General features: G+C 47.6%; 1 protein-coding gene across 1 annotated transcript in view; it reads right to left on the bottom strand.

Annotated features, from left to right (window-relative positions):
* The window catches only part of LOC141165344 (beta-1,3-galactosyltransferase 1-like), a 58,311-nt gene extending 47,525 nt beyond the window's left edge, over positions 1 to 10,786 (bottom strand). Inside the window, exon 1 of the mRNA XM_073650942.1 lies at positions 10,613 to 10,786. The gene's annotated coding sequence lies outside the window, so the exon portion shown is untranslated. The remainder of the gene's footprint in view (positions 1 to 10,612) is intronic.
* Positions 10,787 to 24,909: the final 14,123 nt, after the last annotated feature.

Here is a 24,909-nt window from a genome sequence, read left to right as displayed (position 1 = left end):
TCCTTTTTGTCTATGAGGCCCTTTATTCTTGCCTCAGCTAGAATATTTTTCAGTTCTTCCTGGTGTATATATATTGGATTATGGTCAATTTAAGGCTGTGTGCCCACGTAGCGTTTTACAAGCGTTTATGCTGCGGAATTTCCGCAGCATAAACGCTTGGGAAACGCTTGGTAATCCGCCCCCCATGGTCCCCAATGACAAGCCGCACTTTCAATGCCCTTGTTGCGGATTTTTCCGCAGCGTTTATGCTGCGCTCAAAAATCCGCAGCATGTCCATTAATTTTGTGGACACGCAGCGTAATCGCCGCCATTGACTTGCATTGAAACGCATAATATCCGTGTCAGTACATTTGTACACACGGATATTATGCTTTTCTATGTGCGGATGGTACCCAAGTCTGGAGGAGAGGAGACTCTCATCCAGACCTGAGTACCATAGAAACTGTAAAAAAAAGAATTTAAAATAAAAAATAAAGTTTATACTCACCTTCCGATGTCTTCCCGGTGTTTTGTCTGCTCCGTCCAGTGTCTTGCAATGATCACGTTGTTGTGAAGGACCTGCCATGACGTCACTGAGTCATGTGACCCATCACATGGCTCAATGACGTCACCGCAGGTCCTTCACACCACCGCGAGCAGTGCAAGACACTGTACGGAGCAGACAAAACACCGGGAGGACAACGGAAGGTGAGTATAAACTTTATTTTTTTTATTTTTTACTATTCTTATTCTTTTTTTTAACTAACTTGGTCACACTACTATAAATCCATGCCGGTTGCATGGATTTATATAGTGTGAACTAGTTGTCAATCACTTTTCCAAGTGATGCTAAAATCGCTTGGAAAAGCGATTGATAACCCGCATGCAGAAATGCATGCAACAACGTTTGAAACGCTTCTACCTGGCGGGAAAACCGCATGTAAAATCCGCATGCGTTTTTCCTGCCAGGGAGAAGCGGAAAAAATATGCAGCATTTCTGCATCGTGGGCACATAGCCTTACGGTAGAATTTTTTATCTTTAAGGATATTGAGACACACTGTTTTATATGTCTCAGTGTCCATGATAACCAGATTACCTCCTTTGTTGGCCTGTTTTATTGTAATTTGCTTATTTGATGTTAATGATTGAAGGGCTTTGAGGGTATCCGGACTCAGATTTTTCTCTAGTCCGCATTCATGTTTCTGTTGATCTAATTGTTCTAGTCTCTGTGTGACTAATTCAACAAAGAGATCTAGGTGCGTGGTTTCAGCGGGTGGTGGATTTTTTGAACTTTTCTTTTTAAGGTCTGCAAAGGGACCTTTTCCTTCCTCTTTTTGTCCTTCTTTTGATAGTTGTACAAGTGTATCAAATCTATCTAAGTCTTCCTCCTCAATATTAAGAGCCATACATTGCTGTCTATTGGAATTTTTCTAACATTTTTTCCATTTTAGTTTGCATGCATAGAGGTTCACATCTATCATCCAATCAAAAGCATTATATCGTGTGGTTGGTACAAATGATAGACCTTGGGATAATAGGAGTTCTTCGTCTTTTGTTAGTTGATGAGAAGATAAATTAATGATGTTATTCGAGTCCTCCATATCCTGATTTATCTCTTGGTATATCTGGTTTGGATTTTGTAGTCTGATAGTATTGGATATTCTTGATCTAAAAAACCTCTGTTGGTTCCCTGGGTGTTTTTTGCTCTCTAATATCTACCTCAATTGGATGGCTTGTATGTGCCTCTATAGTGGGGGGGATGAGATCTCTGATATTGAAACACTTGTCCTGATGCCTCACTTTCTGATGTTTCACCCTCTGATGATGAAATTTCTGATTGATTTTCTCTGCTCTGGTTATGATTAAAGTTGTAAGCAGTTTTGTCTCTAAATTCAGCTAAATCACGCGTAAATTGATTATGTTTTCTTTCTTTTATTGAGCACTGTTGTTTCTCTATTGTTTGTTGTAATGTGGCTTCAAGCTTTTCAAATTCTTTGTCATTTTTGAATTTTTTTATGCCTTCAATCGGCTCTTTGAGGGTTTGGGTAGAGATTTCAATGGTTTTCTTCTCCTGTTCCAGGAGTAATCTCATGAATCTTATGGAGCTTTCAGTTGCTTCCCTCTCCCATTTAGCGAGAAATTCTGGGGTGCAGAAAGCTGAATGTGTGTGTGTGTGTATGTACTGTATGTACAGTATGTGTGTATGTATTTATGTATGTCCGGGATTGGCATCTGCACCGTCGCAGCTACAGCCACAAAATTTTGCACAGTCACACGTCTGGACCCCGAGAGCGTCATAGGCTATGTTGTGAGGTGAAATTTTAACCCCGCACGTTCCAATTCACCAAACAATTTTGCCCCTATCTACATAATGGGGAAAAAGTGAAAGGAAAAGTGTCGTAGGCAAATTGACAGCTGCCACATGTGAACAAGGGAGAATTAAAGAATGAGAGCGATGGTGCCAAAGAGTATATGACGCGCCCCCTGGGCCATATTCTTTAGGGGAATACCCGGAGCCGGATCAGATGGGGGTTGCAGTCTCCGAGTGGCTGTGACCCGGTCCGTGCCCAGGGTGTCAAGCTCAGAGTATGTGGCAGTCCTACAGATGTTACAAAGTTCGTTATGTCGACTACGCCACCCGTTGGATTGCGGTCACTACGGCCGCCGCTGCAGCAGGGTCCGCTGAGGCTGATGGTGTTGGTGCAGCTTTAGATAGTATAACCCCCAGCGGGAGGGGTATGGCCTCAGGGGGTCAGGTGCAGAGGATGGGGGTTGTGGTGGTGCAGCGTAGATGATAATTAAAGACAGAGTCGGGTTGTGCAGTTCAGGGTGTTTACTTACTGCAGATATTCCGGTCACTCCGGCCTTGAGTGACCACCCGAGCCGTGCTGCGTCCACCAGGTCCTGGATTCAGCCAACCCCCAAGCAAGTCCAGAGCGTGTCCCTGAGCCCTCCTTCTTGTCCTTTCTTCTGGCCGTCCCCACCAGGGATCCACCTAGGTCCAGCTCCCTCGGGCCTTCTGTTGGGAGACCCTTGGCCTTGGGTTCCCTGACCCTACACGTGGTTTGCCTTCAGGGTGGATGTGGTGGGTGGCCGTGGCAGATCCTGCCCACGGCCTCCGGTCTCTGGCTGAGGTATGCTTTAGCCTCCACCAGTTTGGGATCCGGTACCCTGTTGCCAACTCTTCACCCTAGGGTTGTACTTGGGTTCTCAGAGTTCCTTCTTTCTCCCCCTCTGGGTCTTTCTTGCTCTCCTCTCTCACTCTTGGGCTGGGGCTGCTCTGCTCTTCTGCTCTCTTCCTCTCCTCTGGCTTCTCTGCAAAGACTGGCTGACTGACTGACTGACTGACCCTGATCTTAGATGGTGCCCACCTTAAATACTCCCTCTATGTGTGAGCTCAGGTGACCAGCACCCAATGAGCTCCTATCTTTACCCAGACTGCTCCCCCTATCTGCCCCTACACTACTGGGATGTACCACCCCCCTCCCACTCCAGCCAGGAACAGACTCGGTCGTACCTGCACATTTCTAAGTGGGAGTACCGTTGGTCTGCTCCTCGGAAATGGGATGTGTGTAGTGCATGCAGCTAACTGAGCTCAGTTCCACACTCCATCCTTACCCGGGAGTGGAATATCACACCTCTGGGTTGAGGTGCAATACCCCTGTAGCAGCCGAATCCTCAGGGTGCTACATTCCCCCCTGGTAAATCACAGCACGTCCTCGGGCTGTAAGATATAAAAACACCAAAACATACAATTTTTGCATAAACAACATAATAAAAACATATAAAACATATATATCAGCAATAAAACTTTTTGTTTTTTTTTTATAAATAACATTCTCGTCTTCTAGCTCCTCCTCCGGACACTGTGCAACGTGTGCCCGGGAAAAGTGCAACAGTTTCTCTAGAAAAATGGTCTTCCTATAAAACCGGTAGAGGGCGCTTTGGAAAGCGCAACTATATACAAGGGGAGGTATGGCCGCTCTCAGTCCTCGGCCAGGTAATGGGAATAGGGATGACCGCTCTCAGTCCTCGGTCAGAGGGATTAAGGGAAATACGGGTAACAGTTCAATTCGCTGGTCCCAACGGGGACTATATTAGCAACAGTTCACTGTGCCCCGACGGGCAACTATATACAGCTTGTACTCTGCTGTACTCAACGACGACGTCCTCCTGCTCTTTCTTTGTGGTTACCTTTAGCTTCAGACCCGTCCGGTCCTCTTGCTCCTCCTCACACCGCAGCTCCTCCTCCGTCAGGCGATGCACATGGAGGGCGTAGGGTCCTTTGGCACACTTGTGCCGGGTGAAGGTGACCTCGTCCCCTATATACAGGTCACGTTCCTCTGTGTCCCTCCGGTAGGTGGGACTCAACGTCTCTTCTTGTCACGAAGACGTCGCCTGGGGTGCGGTGATCTCGGATGAAGCCCCACCCGTGCTGCATATTAAACTTGATCACAGTCCCGGTGGAAGGGGGACCGTGAGCTGCACGGGGACTCCTCCTGGCCCGGCTCTTCTGCTCCGCGCTCCTTATCTGCGCTTGTTGTTCTCGGACCCGCCTCTCTCTCCGCTCCCTCTCAAAGACCTCGAGCTGCTGGCGGCAGCACTCTGCCCGCTCCGCTGCGGCTGCCCGAGTCTCCTGAGTGAACCCCATGAGATCTTCTCCGGTGGGGTCCCACTCAAACTGTGCCTCCTCTAGCGGGGGCGAGATCCTCTTTACGGGCTTTGGAACCGGAATCAGGGGCTCGTCTAGGGGTCTCTCTTTCCGGAGTCGGGGATGGTGAAACTCCGGTGGCCATATAAAGGGCTGCCCATCCGGGCACGTATGTTGGGCGAACAAATCTTCTCCCAGATGCGGCACTCTTGGTTTTATGGGCGCGGTGGTGGTGGCGCCCGGGTTGCCCAGGCCTTGCGGCCAGGCCTGGGGCACCTGGAAAGTGAAGGGCACCGTAAGGACGGCGGCGCCCTGGGCTACTTGGCCCTGCGACCAGGCCGGTGGCTCCGCGGAGGTAGGAGGCGCTGTTGGTATTGCGGCGCCCGGGGGTACTAGGCCTTGCGACCAGGCTGGTGGTACTTCCTGCTTGGTCACGCTCGGGGTCGAGGCGTGTGACGTCACAGGGGTCGCGGCTGCGGCTTCCGGTTGAGGCCTAGTCTGTGGCGGTGACGTTGCGGTTACGGGCACGGCAGGGGGTACTTCGGGCTCTGCGACGGGGAGCTGGGGCAGGTACGCGGTTTCCCGGTTTGGGGTAGAGATGTCCCCTTTACCTGCCTCCTTTCATTCGGCTCCCTTCTCGGCGCCGTCTCCGGCCTTCAGTCCTCCTGCGCCATCCTCAGAGGCGGTCTGTCTCCTCGTCTCGGGTGGCGTGCTCCGCTGACGAGTTCTTGTCTGCTGGGCCATCTCACGGCTCCACTCCGCCAACGTCTCTCGCTGCACCCGGGCCATCCTCCGTGCGAGGCTCTCCAGCGCGGTCTGTGCACACTCCCGATCTCGGGGGAGCTGTGCCAAGACCTCCACTAAGCCTAGTGGGGTCGTTGCTTCTAGCAGGCTCCTGACCAACGGGTCGGTGCTGCTCTGCTCTCCTTCCGTTGTCTCCAGCAGGCTCCTGGCCAGCGGGCCGGTGCTGCTCTGCTCTTCTTCCTTCTCCGGGTAAGCTTCTTCTGGACTCAGCTCTAGGCTTCTTGTCTCCGGGTGCGCTCTCTCCAGACTGCTCCAGGCGACACCCATCTTTGCTCTCTTCTTCTCAGTCCTCCCACTTCGAGGGCGGTCCCGGGGCCACTTGGTGATTGTCAGCTCCAGGGGCAGTTCTTTCACGCTGACAGACACCTCTAGCATCACAGTCTCTGTTGGTGGGGGCGGTTTCCACTTTTGGCGCCATTTTCGGTCCTGGCCCACGATGGGAGGCGGCCTCTTGCCATCCTCTGGCACGCCCATAATGGCGTCCGCTCTGACAAGGCGGGAAACCTTTGGAAATGGCGGGAATCGTCTCCCAGTGGCGGGAAACTCTGCAGATGGCGGGAAAAAGCTGTTAATGGCGGACAACCGGCGGGAATCGACCTGTGATGGAGTCCGATGGCGGGGACCCTCCGGAACCGGCAGGAGACTTCTTTTTGAGGTAAACTTGTTCTTTTCTTCAGGCACGCAGTACCCGGGTGTTGCGGGCACGTGATCCTGCCGACTACGCCAAAGTTGACGCGCCCCCTGGGCCATATTCTTTAGGGGAATACCCGGAGCCGGATCAGATGGGGGTTGTAGTCTCCGAGTGGCTGTGACCCGGTCCGTGCCCAGGGTGTCAAGCTCAGAGTATGTGGCAGTCCTACAGATGTTACAAAGTTCGTTATGTCGACTACGCCACCCGTTGGATTGCGGTCACTACGGCCGCCGCTGCAGCAGGGTCCGCTGAGGCTGATGGTGTTGGTGCAGCTTTAGATAGTATAACCCCCAACGGGAGGGGTATGGCCTCAGGGGGTCAGGTGCAGAGGATGGGGGTTGTGGTGGTGCAGCGTAGATGATAATTAAAGACAGAGTCGGGTTGTGCAGTTCAGGGTGTTTACTTACTGCAGATATTCCGGTCACTCCGGCCTTGAGTGACCACCCGAGCCGTGCTGCGTCCACCAGGTCCTGGATTCAGCCAACCCCCAAGCAAGTCCGGAGCGTGTCCCTGAGCCCTCCTTCTTGTCCTTTCTTCTGGCCGTCCCCACCAGGGATCCACCTAGGTCCAGCTCCCTCGGGCCTTCTGTTGGGAGACCCTTGGCCTTGGGTTCCCTGACCCTACACGTGGTTTGCCTTCAGGGTGGATGTGGTGGGTGGCCGTGGCAGATCCTGCCCACGGCCTCCGGTCTCTGGCTGAGGTATGCTTTAGCCCCCAACAGTTTGGGATCCGGTACCCTGTTGCCAACTCTTCACCCTAGGGTTGTACTTGGGTTCTCAGAGTTCCTTCTTTCTCCCCCTCTGGGTCTTTCTTGCTCTCCTCTCTCACTCTTGGGCTGGGGCTGCTCTGCTCTTCTGCTCTCTTCCTCTCCTCTGGCTTCTCTGCAAAGACTGGCTGACTGACTGACTGACTGACCCTGATCTTAGATGGTGCCCACCTTAAATACTCCCTCTATGTGTGAGCTCAAGTGACCAGCACCCAATGAGCTCCTATCTTTACCCAGGCTGCTCCCCCTATCTGCCCCTACACTACTGGGATGTACCACCCCCCTCCCACTCCAGCCAGGAACAGACTCGGTCGTACCTGCACATTTCTAAGTGGGAGTACCGTTGGTCTGCTCCTCGGAAATGGGATGTGTGTAGTGCATGCAGCTAACTGAGCTCAGTTCCACACTCCATCCTTACCCGGGAGTGGAATATCACACCTCTGGGTTGAGGTGCAATACCCCTGTAGCAGCCGAATCCTCAGGGTGCTACATATATACCGTACAGTTGCTAAGGTGGGACCCCGACATGGGATAATCATACTCACCACACACGGGGATATGAACATACACACAAAATGCGCTACACACTACCATGTGCTTGAACACATATACCACCCTCAGCACACACAAAACGCATCTCATAAGATTTATCAGGCTGCCAATAGCAACCAATCACAGCTCAGCTTCTATTTTGCTACAGTTAATTAATCTGAGCTGTGATTGGTTAATAAAGGCAACAAAGGACATTCTCAGTATAACAAAGCTTGTGTTAGGTAATAAGATGTCAGTTAGGGTGTGTTGGTGGAAAGGCTGATGTCAGTCACATTACTTCTATGTGAGAGGATATAGAAACTGCCAGTTACAGACTATTTTTACCACAATAATGCCTCATAAGAAAAGGAATTTCATGGGACGAATGTCAGCTGATGCGAAAAGAAAAGGTGCATTACGGGCCAATGAAAAATGTGAAGACCGATAAACAAGGTTGACACACATGAGAACAGCATCTGCTTCCTCAAGAGCCAATGAACTTTCTGAGCAGAGGGAAGCGAGGCTTGCAGATAAGAGAACAAGAGCTGCTTCCTCAAGGGCCAATGAACTTTCTGAGGAGAGGGAAGCGAGGCTTGCAGACATGAAAACAATAGCTGCTTCCTCAAGAGCCAATGAACTTTCTGAGGAGAGGGAAGCGAGGCTTGCAGACCTGAAAACAAGAGCTGCTTCCTCAAGAGCCAATGAACTTTCTGAGGAGAGGGAAGCGAGGCTTGCAGTGCAGACATGAAAACAAGAGCTGCTTCCTCAAGGGCCAATGAACTTTCTGAGGAGAGGGACAGTCCTTGAAAGTAGTTGGAATCGATTTACAATCTCCATGCTTTTCTCATAGTCAACTTTATGTGGCCTCTTCAAAAGTTGGAACAGCCAAAAATCTGTTCGTGTTTGCATCTGAAGGAAGAACTAAGAATGTCGTTTATCAAAAGGCTCTCGAATAAGGAGTAGAAGAGTACTTCACATTACTTGGCCAATTTAGTTAAATCTGTGTGGAATATCTCTGGTGTTGAAATATATGTTGTGAAATGCTTCTATTAGCTTAGTTTTTGCCTGTTAATAATTACATTTCTATCTATTTGTTTTGTGGTTTTTGTGTGGAGAATAAATTTTTATTAACACATTCTATTTTGCTAACAGCAGTTATTAACCCGGGCGAAGCCGGGTAGTACAGCTAGCTTTTAATATAATTGTCCAGACTTTGGACTTCCCACCTGGAACGTATACTATCTTTGTATGATGTTGTAAGTGCTGCAAATGCGGTTTTAATGGATTGAGTATAGCTGAATGAACGGACTTCTCTAGCCTCTGTGAACCATTGGTCTGTATTGATGTCTTTTGATAAGAATCCTGCCATGTCCTACAGATTTCTCAAAATTCAAACACTTCACTGTTTTATATAGTATAAATATGCTCCAAGATAATTCCGCAGTATGTAGGGGGCCGGGTGGTAACTCTGCCAGGATAGTAACCCACATGTGGCTGTCGGTTTTCGAAACAGTGTTTGGTTAACTGGCCTTGGTTGGTATTTATTATTGTAATGTCAAGGAAGTTTAGATTGTGTTTTTGAATCTCACTGGTAAAATACAAGCCTAACTGGTTCTGGTTGAGGCAATCAACAAATTCATTGAATCTCGTTTCTGTATCTGTCCATAGGATGAAGACGTCATCAATGTACCTCGCCCATAATAATATGTGAGCCCCTGATGATCATGACAGTCTCATACAAGAATGATGAAATGCATTTACATAGAAAGTACTAAGGACTATAAGAGATGATTAGCCAGGCTATCTCAATATAAAACTCCTAGATCAGGAGAAACAAGCACCGCACTTGCATATGACGGCAGGACTATAAAGCTGTTCTGAAGATAATAGCACAGGACATAGTAAAATGAATATTACTAATGCCATTATCAGACTGCAGACTCACAATGAGGTGAAATGAGATGGCATAACTTCTAATAGCCAGAGGCTAAATTGAAAAGGGAGTTATAAATATAAAGAAAAAGATACCCTTTGAATCTTGACTAATCCCTGACCTCCTAACAAGACAGTATATATTAATGGGAAGCTGGTGAGATAAATTAAAATCACACACAATAGTCCTATGTTTAGGATAATTTTAGGAAATTTGTCACGGAGTTTGGACACTTAAAATTTTTTAAAAAAAATATTGAATAAAAGTTATTTTTTTATATTTTACTCCAATTGGATTTGACTGTGGCACACTAACAGATCAGTGTTACATTGATTTGGTTGTGGAACCAGAGGAAGGACCAGTTCTCCAAATTGTCCAAGGAGCCATTTTTCAGCATGACCACACCAGGCTGCATGCTGCCCATGCTACTATGAGAAGCCTTTGTTGTCCAAATGGGCTTCTATGGCCTGTGGCGTCTCCAGACTTGTCTTCCAGCAAGCATATCTGGGACATCATTGATGATAATTTGCGAGCCCAAGTGCATTTAGAATGGCAGAACTTAGTCAGACAACCATGAAAAACGTAATTGATATCAAACCAAGGCGTGTGTCTCCATATATTTCTAGGTGTGGTGCTCTTACTCGCTACTAAATATGTTGAAAATGTGTTTCCATTTTTTCATCATTTGCATACCATTAACATGTCTATCAATCCTGTGATTCCCATAATTCTACAACTTAATTGAATATGGTATTAAGATGGTCATAGATAATGAAGTTTCACCATATTAATGTTTTTTATCACAACTTGGAAGTCTACCCTTTAAATCATCCTATTTTAGACCGCCACAAGGTACTGCGATGGGCTTCTTTGCGGTCCCAAAATACATCCATTTGATTTCTTTGTTGAGTATTTGACATATACAAATATTCTGTAAGCCCATGTACTGTATGCAGTTACCCCCTAAGCTCCCCCTAGTGGTGGCTGCAATTTGAATGGGATTATTTCATGTAAGAACTTTGGAGCACTGTAAGATTTAAAGTATCGGCTCAATGAATATAGCGATATATTATGAAGTGTATCAGCGCAAAAACTTGGACCTAAACACAACATAGTATTAAAAGGTGGAAATTCAGTTTAACCCTTTAAGGCACCATGACGTACAAAATGTCTTTAATTAAAAGGGGTTTCTAGTTTCAGAAAACCCTCTCACTTGGTACAGTATGTTTCTAAATAAAAAACTGAGCTTTACTTACCCTTCCCAGTGCTGAGTCTCTGCTGCTGCTCCTGTTGTCTGTTAATGTCTGCAGCGCTGATGTCACATCTGCAATGCTGCAGCCAATGATTGAGCTCAGATGGTCTGCCCGAGTTGATTTCATGAGCAGCTAAGAGCCGCTGTGCTCACTTATTGAGGCAATGTCAGCACTGGAGACAATAACAGACACCAGGAGCAGTGGCGGAGACTTAGCGCCGGAATCAGGGAGGTTGAGCAAAGCTTAGTTTTTTTTCTTTTAAAACTGCACCCTGTGAGAGGGATTTTCCAGACTTCGAAAATACTTTTAAAATACTGGTGATTTACTATGAAAACTCCCTTACACTACTTTTGAGAGTGCCTTGTTGGAATCCTTGAAAAATGAACTTTGAAATTCTGTGTGTGATTTCTGCTGTAGTAAAACAAAGCATAAGCATGATATTCATTGTACTGGCGCATACTTGTCAAAAGCTCCAATTTTGCTAGGACAATCCAGTAAACTTTTCTGGGTGTTCCTTGGGGTGTGACTTAAATATTGTCCAGCCTGTGCTGTGTTGTCAGTATACTGTACATTTGTATTTGATTACTGATTTACTCTTTTTTACAAATTATTTTTTAAAAAATAATTTTTAGAAATTATCTCTAAATATGCACTTGATGTTGGGGTTATACAGTCCACTAGAAGCTGTGCGCTGTCAATCATTCACCAGTCTAGTTCAGCTCAGCAATTACTCTACTCCCATGCTGCTTTTACCTAGAACAATAAAATCTTCTTATATTATGAGCAAACAATGGTAAGTTTATACTACATCTGTGACTTCTAGTGTGTTGAAGAAGGACATCACTGATATTACCAAAACTGGCATAAAAAGAAGCTGGCTGTCTCCACACATGTATAAGTCAGCCTACAGCATTAAAATGGCAAATAATGTATATGAATATATATTGCACCCCAAAATGAATGTACGGTAGATCCCAGAATATAGACCCTTAAAGGGGTTGTCCACTACTTGGACCACCCCTTCTTGATCTAAATATCTGGCTCCGATAAAATAAAAAAGCGTATACTCACTTCCGGTACTGGTGCCGTTCCAGCAGTGTCAGCACTTGCAGTTCCGGGGCTCTGGTGCTTTTGTTGTGAAATGTGACCCCAGCGCCCAATCAGCACTGGTGTCACTGTCTCCGCCTTTGGACAAATCGAACATCAAGAGGTAGTCCGGGTTGCAACTGCTCTCTCACTTCCTCTTCATGCTCAATTCGACAGGAGGCGGGGACAGTGGATGCCAGCGCTGATTGGGTGCTGGGGTCACGTGTCACAACAACAGCATGGGTCTTCCGGGAGAGTGAGTGCTGACACCGCGGGAACAGCACCAGCATGGAAGGTGGAGTATAAGCTTTTTTATTTTATCGGGGCCAAGAGTGGGGTATGACAAGGACTTATCCAAGTAGTGGACAACTTCTTTAAACTAATATACACCTCAGTCCTGACCCTCCCCAAATAAAGACACAAAATTACAGGCACAAACCCCCTAAATAAATGTGACCCGCCCCCTGGGCCGTGGGGTACTCAGTGCCAGGCCGGTAGTTGCTAGGGAAGATGTCACAGTGGCGGTGACCCGGTCCATGACCCAGGGCGATCAGTAAAAATGAGAATTTTATAGTTTTTATGTATGCAATTTGTGACGCCACCTGTGGTATGCGGCTATAGGTAGCCACTGCTGCAGCGCAGGTCCTCTGAAGCTGTTGTTAATGCAGCAGAGTTGGTTTGGCTCTCTACAGGTAGAGCTTAGCTCCAGGGCTGTGTGGATGTTGTAGTGAAGTAGATGATGCTGGGCGGTGTAGTGCAGGGGATGGCGCAGTTAATAATCAGTCCACAACTCAATGACGGTTTCCTCTTATGTTTACTTGCGGTGATTAGGCAGACCAGGACACGGATGCTGCTAGAAGTGGAAGTCCGGGCAGCCTGGAAGCAAGTAAGAAATCCACCTCGCCAGGTGGAGTTGTAGGCCTTCCCTTTTGCACTAATCTCTCTGGCCCTGCTGCTTGTAGCTGTGCGGTGGCCCTCGTCCCTGAGTACAACGTCTTTGCGCTCACCCGTATGGCAGGCAGCTCGGGCCTTGCTGATGCGTCGCTCCCACGTGGCGGTGCTGGGCCCTGCGGTGCTGCTAAGCCTCCGGGCGTCTGATGGGGCTAGGAGACCTGCAGTCTCCTGCCCTCCGGTTTCTTCTGCTGGGCCTTCGGTGCCCCACAACCTCGGACTCCGGTATCCAGCTCTTCCGTGCTCCTATCCTCAGGGGTGAACTGCCGTGCAGCTCCACTCCCCAGGTCTTTCCTCGTTGATGTCCTGACTTCAACTCCTCTCACAAAGTCTAACTAACCCCGCCTCCAGATCCCAGTTGCTAAGGGGAGGAGCTCCCCTTGCTGGTCTGGAGCCAGGAATGTGTTGCATGCTAGTATACCTGATTAGGGGACCCCTGCTTGCTTCCTGGCATGGCATCACTTCTTGTGAGGGAGGCAATGCCACTGTGGCAACTGGACTTCTGGGGTGCCACAAATGCATCTTCCTGACCAGACAATGCTTTCATACAGACTTTGGACAAGACTCCCTCACACCACTGTAAAAGTTAAATAACATTCTAGTAGCCTGTAGTCATCACTAGGGGGAGATCACTGTCTACAAATGTATACAGTCCCCATTGAACTCAATAATAAATTCACATTAGTCTGTTGAAACATGTGAAATTTTGCTGCACATCTGCTTACTGTTTTACTAAAATTAACTAAAAATTACCACGTTCTGATCTTGCTGCTCAAAATTCAAAGGTCTGATCACTTTATTGAGTGTGTATACAGTCTCAGTTCATCCACTTTTGTTGTCTGGACAAGTATCATAAAAAATGCCCTTTATAGCACTACAGAGCTCAATATTTGCAAGAATCTGTCAGGAGGATCAACCCTCCTAAGCCATAGATATGGGCACATAGAAAGTTAAATACTGTTAAGCATTGGTCTGTGGCTGGATTTGAAATGTGTCCAGGACCTTCTGTGGTCTCCCATTTCAGTCCAGCCAGGGATGATACTGCTTAGCATTAATGTCAGCCCCAACACCTAGCTGGTCCACGAGACATATAGATTGTCTCCCATGTATTGGTACCTAGCAATGTTAAGCATGGGTTGCAGAGGGCGACTGGGCGTTTGGAGTCTAAGTCCAGGATTCGCCGCACTGAGCATGCCCGTGACCTGGCGGATCGTGATTGGTGGTTTGGCACCCACCTGGCACCGCCTGATTGGTCCACAGGTGGTGTCACCAATGGTGCATCGGTGGGCAGGGCTTAGTCTTTAAAAGGCCCGCCCACAAACATGGCGGCGCGCTCTGATCATTGAGCAGTGATGCGATTGTGTGGACGACTGTGCTCCACGAGTAGTTTCTGTCAGGCGGGCTAGTTCCATAGAGGCAGGCTAGTTCAATAGAGGCAGGTAGTTTTTCTAGCAGTCTGGCTCTGCCAAAGGGGTCGCCTAACACCCTGGCTAGCCTGCAGATGTCCTATCCACGGCTATCGCCTGTCAGCCACGTGGAGTAGTACCCTTCAGACTGGTAGCACGCCGGCTGGAGGCACGTGTACCCATCGGCGTAGTCCCACACGCATCCTAGCGCCGCCACTGTAGTCCCTGTGCTGTAACAGGACTACAGATAGTTTTTCTCCACCTATCTCTCGTGCAGCTAACGGAGATAGTGCGAATTGCTATACCCGTTCCAGTGTGCAGAAACACAGAAGGGTTTTACATTTAAGTTGGTTGCTTTCCTTTCCACCCGGAAAGTGTTCGGCAGCAGTCCACCAGGCTGCATCGCGGACCCCGGGGTCGGTTGCGTTCCATTATATTAAAGTTGTCTGCAACCGCCCTCATAACAAATACAATGATACCTTGACATCTGCGATCTGATGTCTTATTTCTGTGAAATCCACATTTTTCTTAATATGTAAATGAGCTGTTTAGATTAGTGATGAGCGAGCACTAAAATACTCGTGTACTCGTTGCTCGGGTCGGTCAATTTGGAATACTCGGGTGCTCGACCCGAGCAACGAGCCCAATGCAAGTCTATAGGAGACTCAAGGATTTTTCTGGTGGCCCCCCCCGGCGGTCTGCAGAGGGCCTAAAAATTTCCCAAATCGATGGGACCAGTGCTCAAATGACATGGGGACAGCATGGGGAAGACCCCTGGAAGCATTTCTGACTCCCAGGTCACTGCTGTCAACAGCGTTGTCAGAGTATTACACCACTTTTACGGACTCACAATAAAACATACAAAAAGGAAACCAAAATGGATTTTCCTGGGAAAAATGTTAAGGAACATCCCTTCCAGGGTATATAAGGCAAAATAAATAACCAAAACAAAAATGCACCTCCACACCTTGGGCTATGTTCACACGTAGCGTTTTTGCAGTTTTGAATTGCCTTCAACCAAGACAAATGCATTGACCGGGAAATGTCATTTTAACATTTTACAATCTTATCTAGCAATGTGGTATGTGAGACATCATCAGACACATCCTGTTTCATTTATGATGGAGGGAATCTGAAAGTCAAAAAGCCTATTTTTATAGGGCAATCAGGTGGTCCTTACTATTCTTAACCCCTTTACCCTCGAGGGCGGTTTGTACGTACGTTAATAACCAGGCCAATTTTTACAATTCTGACTACTGTCACTATTTTATTTTTGCAAGGGTAACAGGAAAAAATGGGCCCAAAATTTGTTGTGCAATTTCTCCTGAGCACATCAATACCCCATATGTTGGGGAAAACCACAGTTTGGGAGCGCGGCAGGGTTTGGAAGGGAAAGAGCGCCAATTGACTTTTTGAATGTAAAATCTGCTTGAATAATTAGCGGATAACATGTTGCGTTTGAAGAGCCCCTGATGTGCCTAAACAGTGGGAACCGCCCACAAGTGACACCATTTTGGAAACTAGACCCCTGAGGAAACTTATCTAGATGTGTGGTGAGCACCTTGAACCCCCAGGTGCTTCACAGAAGTTTATAACATTGAGCCGTAAAAATAAAATTTTCACATTTTTCCCACAAAAATGTTTTTCAGCCCCTAATTTTGCATTTTCATAAGGGCAACAGGAGAAATTGCACCATACCATTTGTTGTGCAATTTCTCCTGAGTACGCTGATACCCCATATGTGGTTGAAAACCACTGTTTGGGCGCACGGCAGGGTTTGGACGGGAAGGAGCGCCATTTGACTTTTTGAATGTAAAATTTGCTTGAATAATTAGCGGATGCTATGTAGCATTTGGGGAGCCCCTGATGTGCCTAAAGAGTGGAAACCCTTCACAAGTGACACCATTTTGGAAACTAGACCCTTCAAGGGTTTTATCACGGGGAACAGTGAACATTTTGAACACAGAGGTATGACACAGAAATTGATAACATTAGGTCATCATATTGAATAAGTTGTCATTAGTCTTGAGCGCAAGTTCTCGCTATTGAGTTTGCATCGAGTACTCAGGTATGCATCATGTATCGCGGGTGCTCGAGTGAAATGCTCGAGTCCCCGCCCCACATGTTTCACGGTTGTTAGACACCCAAAACAAAATATACGGGGATCGCTCGTGCATGGCAGGCAATCCCCGCAAGGTTTTTTGGCCGCGAAGCATATGGGGCGGAGACTCGAGCATGTCACTCGAGCACCCGCGATACTCAGTGCATACCCGAGCACCCGATGCAAACTCAAGTAGCGAGCACTTGCGCTCAACATTAGTTCCCATATCGTCATCATTTTTTTTTCTTTACTTTTGAAAAAATCCCAACCCCAACACAACCCTAGTACAACCCTAACCCTAGCACAACCCTAGCCCTAGCACAACTCTAACCCTAGCACAACCCTAACCCTAACACAAGCCTAATCCTAACCCTAGCCCAACCCTAACCCTAGCACAACCCTAACCCTAGCACAACCATAACCCTAACCCTAGCACAACCCTAACACTAACCCTAGCACAACCCTGACCCTAACCTTAGCATAACCCTAACCCTAGCACAACCCTATCTCTAACCCTAGGACAACCTAAACCCTAGAGTTTATTTTTTATGCCTTTCCTCGTGTGGTATCAGTGATTAGACGACTTTATTCTTCAGGTCGGTGCGATTACAGCGATGCCAGATTTATATCGGGTTTTTATGATTGACAGCTGTCACACTAAAAGACGCTTTTTTTTGCAAAGACTAGTTTTTGCATCGTCATATTTTGAGAGCTATAATTTTTCCATATTTCGGCCGACAGAGTCATGTGACAGCTTGTTTTTTGCGGGACAAGTTGACATTTTTATTGGTACCATTTTTAGGCACGTGACTTTTTTTTATCTCTTTCTATTCCGATTTTGGGAGGCAGAATAAGCAAAAAACAACAACTCAGGAATTTTTTTTTTTCATTTTTTTTTTATGCCGTTCTGCATGTGGTAAAATTGATAAGGTAGCTTTTTATATTTTTACAATTTTTTTTATTTTTTTTTTTACTTTCTGACACTTTTCTTACTTTTATACTTTGTCCCACTATGGGACTTTCACCTTTAACATGCTGATCTCCTGTATAGCACAGAAATGCAGCAGCATCCCTGAGCTATACAGCCTGTCAGCGCTGCACAGGCAGAAGACACTTTGATCGCGCACTGCGCATGATCAAAGTATCTTCCTGCTGTCTGGTGACCCAGATGTCATCATGATGACATCCCGGTCACATGACAACCACGGGACCCGTCCACAGACACCACGGGACGCTGGAGAGAAGGTGAGTACCGGCGCTTACTTCCTCTTGCCATCGGAATGCTGCGATCGACTTCTATCGCAGCATTTCGGGGGTTAATGTGCTGGGAGCGGTGCGGGACCGCTGCCAGCACTTAGCACCTGGTGTCAGCTGTGACAATCGCCAGGGTGTGCTAATACATATCTGGCCATACGGCCTAGGACACAGATACGTATTAGTATGCCATGGGCCAAAAAGGGGTTAAAGGGCCAGCAGTCGGCCCTCGCTATTGTTAGAGAGACATCAGCCAGCTATGCTTTGTTGTTCCGATTATTAAAGAGTGGGTCTCCTATACTGTTATTGCATATGCAGTGACTGCAAGGGCCGCCAAAAATTTGGAAGTGCCCCAATACCCCTTTGAAGAGACATAGAGGAGGGCCTCAGTAAAAAAATATTTCCATTATAAAGGAGCGGGTCTCCTATAGTGGTAATGCCTATGTTATGACTGCAAGGGCTGACAAAATTTGGGAAAAACCCCAATACCAATTTAAAGACATATAGAGGTGGGCCTCAGTAACGACATGTTCCTAGAAAGGAGCTGTTCTGCTTTACAGTTATAGGGTATGCAGCGAGTACAACAGCTGCCAAATTTTGTGAAAAACAGAGGTGGGCCTCATAAACGACATGTTCACCTTAGAAAGGAGAGGGTCTCCCATACTGTTCTTGAGTATGCAGTGACTGCAACGGCTGCCAAAAATTTAGAGATGCTCCAATGCCTCTTACAAGAGACGTAGAGGAGGCCCTCCTGAATTTTTTTTTACCATTATTAGGAAGTGGGTCTCCCATACTGTTTGCCTATGCAGTGAATGCAATGGCTGCCAAAAATTTGAAGGAACTCCAATGCCCCTTGCAAGAGACGTAGACATGGTGGTGATATGGTGGTGGTGGATGAGGAGGAGGAGGACAAGAGCAAATAAACGAAATCAGGAAGCGTATACCCATGTCTGGGTGTGAAGACAGAGGTGCATGGGAATAGAGTTAGTCCTCCCAAAATAAAGACAGTATTTGAGTTTGTTACGCTGTATCATTCGGTGGTGTTGAGAAGTCTGGCCCAATCCAGCCCTTGTTAATTTTTATAAGAGTCAGTCTGTCAGCATTTTCAGTTGACAGGCGGATGTGCCTATTGGTTATAATTCCACCAGCGGCACTAAAAACCAGCACTGACAAAATGCTAGCGGCAGGGCAGGCCAGGACCTCCAAGGCGTAGAGAGCCAGTTCATGCCACGTGTCCAGCTTGGATATCCAATAATTATAAGGCACAGAGGAATCACGGATGACATTGGTATGGTCAGCAAGGTACTCCCTCAGCATCTTCCCAAACTTTTCCCTCCTTGTGAGAGTACCCCACGCATCAGGGCCTGTGCGATGGGAGGGTCTGAGAAAACTGTCCCAGAACTTTGACAGTGTTACCCTGCCTCGGCTGGATTGGACTTGTGTTTCTCTCTCCTGTATTCTTTGCTTGTCCAACGAACTGTGACCTCTGCCGCCAGCGTTTTCAGATGGGAATTTTTTTAATAATTCTGCAACAAGGGCTCATTTTATTAGGCCTGTCCAGCATGGGAATAAAAGACAGAAAGTTCTCCTTGTAGCTTGGGTCTAGAAGTGTCACCAACCAGTAATGACTGTCACCCAAAATTTGGACAACGCGAGGGTCACGTGAAAGGCAGCGTAACATAAATCAACCATGTGTGCCAGACTGCTAACAGGCAAGACTTCTGTGTCCTCACCAAGAGGACAACTGACCATGCTCTCCTCCTCCTTCTCTTCCTCCCTGTTCTCAGGCCATCCACACTGAACAGACAGTATGACAGTTCTGTCTATAGCGCAGGAAGCTAGCTTCTGTTATTCCTCCTCCTCTTCCTCATTGTCACCCAATCCACGTTGGGATAAGATGAGGCCGGGCTGTGTGGAATCACCCTGTATGGTTCCTTGCTCCATCTCATCGTGCTCCGTCTGCAATGCATCCTCTTTAATTGTGAGCAGAGAGCGTTTCAGAAGACAGAGAAGCTAATTATGGCGTCATCGCCGCTCACCATCTTAGTGGAGTCCTCAAAGTTTTGGAGGTTGGTACATATGTCTGACATCCATGTCCACTCCGGAGGTCTTATGTGTACAGTCTGACCTAAATACCGACAGCCTTGCTGATGCTGGTATCAACAACTGCCCTCTTCTGCTCACAAATCCTTCCCAACATCTGCAATGTAGAGTTCCAATGCGTGGGGACATCGCACACCAGTCGATAAGCTGGAAGCTGCAAACGCAGCTGAAGCACTTGTCCACGTGTCCGTTGCTGGGTGGACTTTCCCAGTAACTGCGTTGTTGAGGGCACGGCTTCTGTTGTGGGACACATGCTCATGTAATGCGAGGACAGCACACCGGGAGAAATAGTGGCGGCTGGGGACAGAGTACCAAGGGACAGCCGCCACCATCAGGTTACGGAAAGCTTCCGTCTCCAGGAGCCTAAAAGCACAAGCATTTGCGAAATGTGTGAATTAGTAGTGTGGCCTGTGGGGTGTCGGCTGCGTTTTTGCGCTTGCGTTCCAAGGACTGGGGCAGGGACAACTGAACACTGCGCTGGGACGTGGACGTGCTTGCTGATGGTGCTAATTGAGAGTATGCAATGACAGGTGCAGAGCGGGAGGCATCTTGGCATGCGCCATGGACAGGGGATTGGTGTGCATGCACAACAGTGGAAGAAGCAGTGATGTCACCCACAGACACTGTTTCTGGACCCTGTGGTTCGGCCCACTTAGTCGGGTGCTTTGCTGCCATGTGCCTGATCATGCTGGTGGTGGTCAGGCTGCTAGTTTTGCTACCCCTGCTTGTCTGGCAGGTGGTGCAAATGACCTTTTTGGCGTTATCTGCAGAGTCTTTAAAAAACAACCAGACTCGGGAAGACCTAATAGTTGTACTGGCAACTTCCGTTGTGTTGGCGTTATGGGGAACGCTTTCCCGCCTTGTGTCTGCAGCCAGCACACTGCTTCTTTCTGCCTGTTGTGGTGCTACGCCTCCCTCCCCCTGTGTGCTGCTGTCCTCGCTCTGTATGTCCCCCTGCCAGGTTGGGTCAGATACTATATCACCCACCACCTCCTCTTCCACTTCCGCACCCTGGTCCTCCTCCTGACTTTCTGGCAATTGTGTCTCATCATCATCCACCTCTTGCGACAGTAATTGCACTTTCCCACCATTGCCTTTGTGTGACATTGGCTGCTCAAATATTTGGGCATCGCTACACGTGTTCTCCTCTTGACCCGCTTGAAGCTGGCCAGGCGAGAGGCCCGAATCCATAAATGGAAAATTAACAGCTCTGTTCAAGTGTCCAAGTATGGAATCAGTTGTCTCCGGGCACTCAGCATGGTTGGAGGAAGGAGGATCAGGGTGAGGAATATGTGGTCCAGACTCACGGCTACTGAGACTTGACCATGTCAAAGACAGGGTGGTGGTGGTGGTGGCAAAGTGACTGGAAGCATCTGCTATCCAACCAACAACATTTTGACACTGCTCTATGTTCAATAGTGGTCTGCGGTCCCCTAGTAATTGGGACAGGAAGTTCGAGCGACAAGATGTGGGTGTTTATTGTGGCACAATTTCAGCTTGCCCATGGCCACGGCCTCGGCCTCGACCTCTGCATGCACCATCACCATCACGTCCACTTCCCAGCCCCTTGCCACGCACCTTGCCCATTTTTTAAACAATCATTTTTATTAAAGGTTTTCACATTTGGATAAAGCATGAGTACAAAGAATTCACATCAAAGCTTTACATGAATACTCAAAGATAGAAAACCCCCCTTACCCTTCTCCCCGACTTGGTGGGGCGTAATTATTCTAGGCAAGACCACTGCTAACTGATCAGCCAGGATCTTTGACAGCATTTTTAGGTCTTGATTAATAAGCGATATTGGTCAGTAATTGGAGGGATCACCTAAGTCTTTGGCATTTTTTGGCAGTAATTTGATGTAGGCCAAATTGTCATACTGAGGTAATGCCTCTCCTCCCACTATTGCATTAAACCAAGCCGTCAGCACTGGCGATACTTGTTCTCCTAGGGCCTTATAAAATTCTCCTACAAACCCGTCAGGTCCCGGGGCCTTGCCATTTCTCAATCCCCCAATCACAGTCTTAACCTCTTCCACCGAGATCTCTGCATTCAAAAGCTCTAGTTCCTGTAAAACTTTGCATGTGAGTCTTCTTTAACCATTCCTGTCCCCCTCTCCCTTTCTCTTGATTTGTATCATATAGATTTCTATAGTAATCGCCCAGAATCTTGCTTATTTCCCCAGGATCTGAGGTGGTGCCTCCTGTTCTCTTATTCAGGCTAGGGATTAATGTCAGGGGTCTACATCCCCTTGCCAAATTAACTAGCATTTTCCCTGCCTTGCCACCGAACCTATTTAGATCTACCTCTTGTTGTGCCCGTGTCATTTGTTCTTTTCTCTCCGCCCGAAGCTCAAACTCTTTTTTTGCTGTTATCCATCTCTCTTTTGTCAGGGTGGAGTGGTCCGCCAAAAATGCTGTGTATGCTTCCCTCAAAAGTCCGCTGGTCTTAGTATATTGCTCAATTGTTCTTCTTTTGAACATGGATGCATATCCCACTAGGCGCCCTCTCAAAACTGCTTTAGCTGTTTCCCAGTATAGTTGGACATTTAATTCACGTTCTCTGTTAGTTTCTGCAAACTCCACCCACCATTCCTTCAGTATCCTGTGAAAATTCTCCTCTCTAAGTAAAAACGTCGGAAACCGCCACAAGATGTCTGTTCCTCTTTGACATCTATCCTGTATCTTAATGCTGATTGGACTGTGGTCAGATATCACAAGGTCTTCAATCACACTTTCATATGTTCTAGAAATCAGGGGGTCACTCAACCAGACTTAGTCGATACGCGACCAACTGTCACGTGGATGTGAGTGGTGGGTAAATTCCCGCTCACTTGGATTTTGTAACCTCCATACGTCTTTTAGACCCGAACCCTCCCATGGCATGTCCTTATGTTGGTCATTCTCCTCTATCATTAAAGTCTTTCCTGGTTTTTGTTTCCTGTCTTCCCTGTGGTTAGGGACCCCATTAAAGTCCCCTCCGACTATTATGTGTGTTTCATTATCTTTAGCAATGTTTGTTTCTAATTCTCTAAAAAATTCCTCTTGTTTTGTGTTAGGTGCATATACGTTATGTATGCTCAGAGTACCCGATGTCCCTGTGATCACTAAATGTTGCCACCTTCCCTCAGAGTCATCTTCTTGTAGAATAAGAGAATCATTAAAGTGTTTTCTCATAAGTATCAATGTGCCGGCTTTCCTCCCTTGTGCCGGAGATCCATATATCGAACCCACCCATGTTTTCTGCATCCTGAAAAAGTCTTCTCTCCCCAAGTGTGATTCCTGCCGTAAGGCTATGTCTGTCTTTAGTTTCTTCAAGTGTCTTAGGACCATTGCTTTCATTCCCGGGGACCTGAGTTCTTTAATGTTCCATGATACGATCTTAACCATAGTCTAGTGGTATGTTGTTCTTATCCTGAAATTTCTGTGAGAGTTTTACAAGCCTAATGTCTGATCTTTGGTTGGTGATGTAGCTGCAATTTATCCCTCCCTCCCCTCCCCCAAATATATCCACAACTTCCCCATAAACATAATTATAATATTTTACATATCTTTTTGTAACTTCCATTATTCTGGCCACACTACTTGCATCCCATAACCCCTTCATTCTTATTCTTGTATCTTTCCCGAGCTCTACCATTTTCAGCTCCCTCCTCTTCCTCCCCCTACCAATCTCTTAAATTTTTAACTTCAGAAAGCAAAGGTAATACGACCTTTCTCGAGATTTGTCCAGCGAAGAGCAACTTATCATGTTAGATAATAGAGAAAAAAAAAAAAAGGAGAAGAGAAACATATATATATATATTTCGTCCAGATCTCTCATGCTGTTGAAGCTTAGTCAACACGTAGTAATTTCTTTATCTTTCCCGAGTCTTTTTCAGGGACCTTTATTTGATGTCTTGCGAGCTCCGACTGGTGATCTTTGTTCCCCAGGCCTGTCTCCATCTGCACCTCTCTTGGCCTGTGATCTGTTCCTTGACTCTCTTGGGCTGACGTCATTCCCTCTTCTCGGTGTTTCTCTGGTTTTCTCTCTCTCCGATAGATATAATCTTTCTGCTTCTATGTGGTCCTTGTAGAACTTGAAGGTACCATCTGGACTCTTCATCTTCAGAGTAGCGGGGTATAGAAGTTGAAAAGGTATCTTTTTATGGTATAGGGCCGTGCACACCTTGTTAAATGCCTTTCTCTTCTTCGTCACCTCTGCCGAGTAGTCTCCAAAGACCAAAATCTTGTGTCCATTGATTTGCAGGCGCCTTTCTCTGAATGTGACGTGCCCCCTGGGCCATGGGGTACCCAGAGCCGGGCCGGTAGACACTGGGGGTTGTAGTCACTGTGGCGGTGACCCGGTCTGTGACCCAGGACGGTCAATCCAAGGCGTATTTATATATATATGGGTGTAAATGTCCGACTATGCCACCTGTGGAGTGCGGCTAGTGAGGCCGCCGCTGCGGAGCAGTCCTCTGAAGCTGATGGTTTGGAAGCAAGGGTGATATAACTCCCCACAGGAATAGTGTAGCTTCAGGGCAGTGTGCGTGGATGATGGTGGTTGTGCAGGGCGTTCCAGTGCAGTGAGTGCTCGCGCAGCAAGGAACACAGAGACAAGATAGTGCAATCCCAGGGTCTTTACTCACAGTTGTTGCAGTCCAGATTACAGGTACCAGAGCAATCTCCCCCGTCGTGCTGTGCGTACGCAGTGAGGGGCTCAGTCCACCCTCAGGTATTTCCAGAACACTTAACAGGACCCCTTTCTATGTGTCCTTTCTCTGGCCTTCTCCCTGCACCTCACACCTAGCGACACTTCTATCCGGTACCCTCGGGCCTTGGCGGGCGACGTATGTTCCGGCCCCTGGGTCCTATGTGGCTACCTTCTTAGTGAAGCTGGCGTGGACTTCTGGCTTACAGTACATAAAGTGCTGCAGCCTCCGGTTTCTAGTTGAGCCTTAGTAGTTTTCTCCACTAGTTGAGGGACTGGTTTCCCTTATCTTGTCTGACCCCTCTATCTCCTGGTAGCAGCGGGCGTACGGGTGGCTTGCTGCACAGCCCGTACCCCTAGGGTCCCTTCACTCCTCATTCCTGGAGCCGTCCTGCTCCCTCTCCTCTCAGACTTGGGCCTCAGTGCTAGGCCCGCCTCCGGAGCAGAGCTCGTGCAGAGCCTATGCTCCTGTCACCTTCCTCCTCTGACTGAACACTGATCTAAGATGGTGTCTCTCTTTTATACCTCCTTGTCATGTGCTCCCTGGATCTATGTTCTCCACCCACACCCACTACATGGTTCCCCCTCTCTAGGTGGTTCCCCCCACTCCAGCCAGGGACCAGGGACTGTGCTCTCCCGTCGGAGCAATCTCGCCCTGTCCCCCGGAAACGTGGTGTAGTGAATGCAGGTGTTAGGGTCCTGAGCTG

The sequence above is a fragment of the Phyllobates terribilis genome, unplaced genomic scaffold (genome assembly GCF_046119375.1).
Source record: "Phyllobates terribilis strain yellow unplaced genomic scaffold, ASM4611937v1 Scaffold_11__3_contigs__length_659146591, whole genome shotgun sequence".
Lineage (NCBI taxonomy): Eukaryota > Metazoa > Chordata > Amphibia > Anura > Dendrobatidae > Phyllobates > Phyllobates terribilis.
This window is presented reverse-complemented; position numbering and strand designations above follow the sequence as displayed.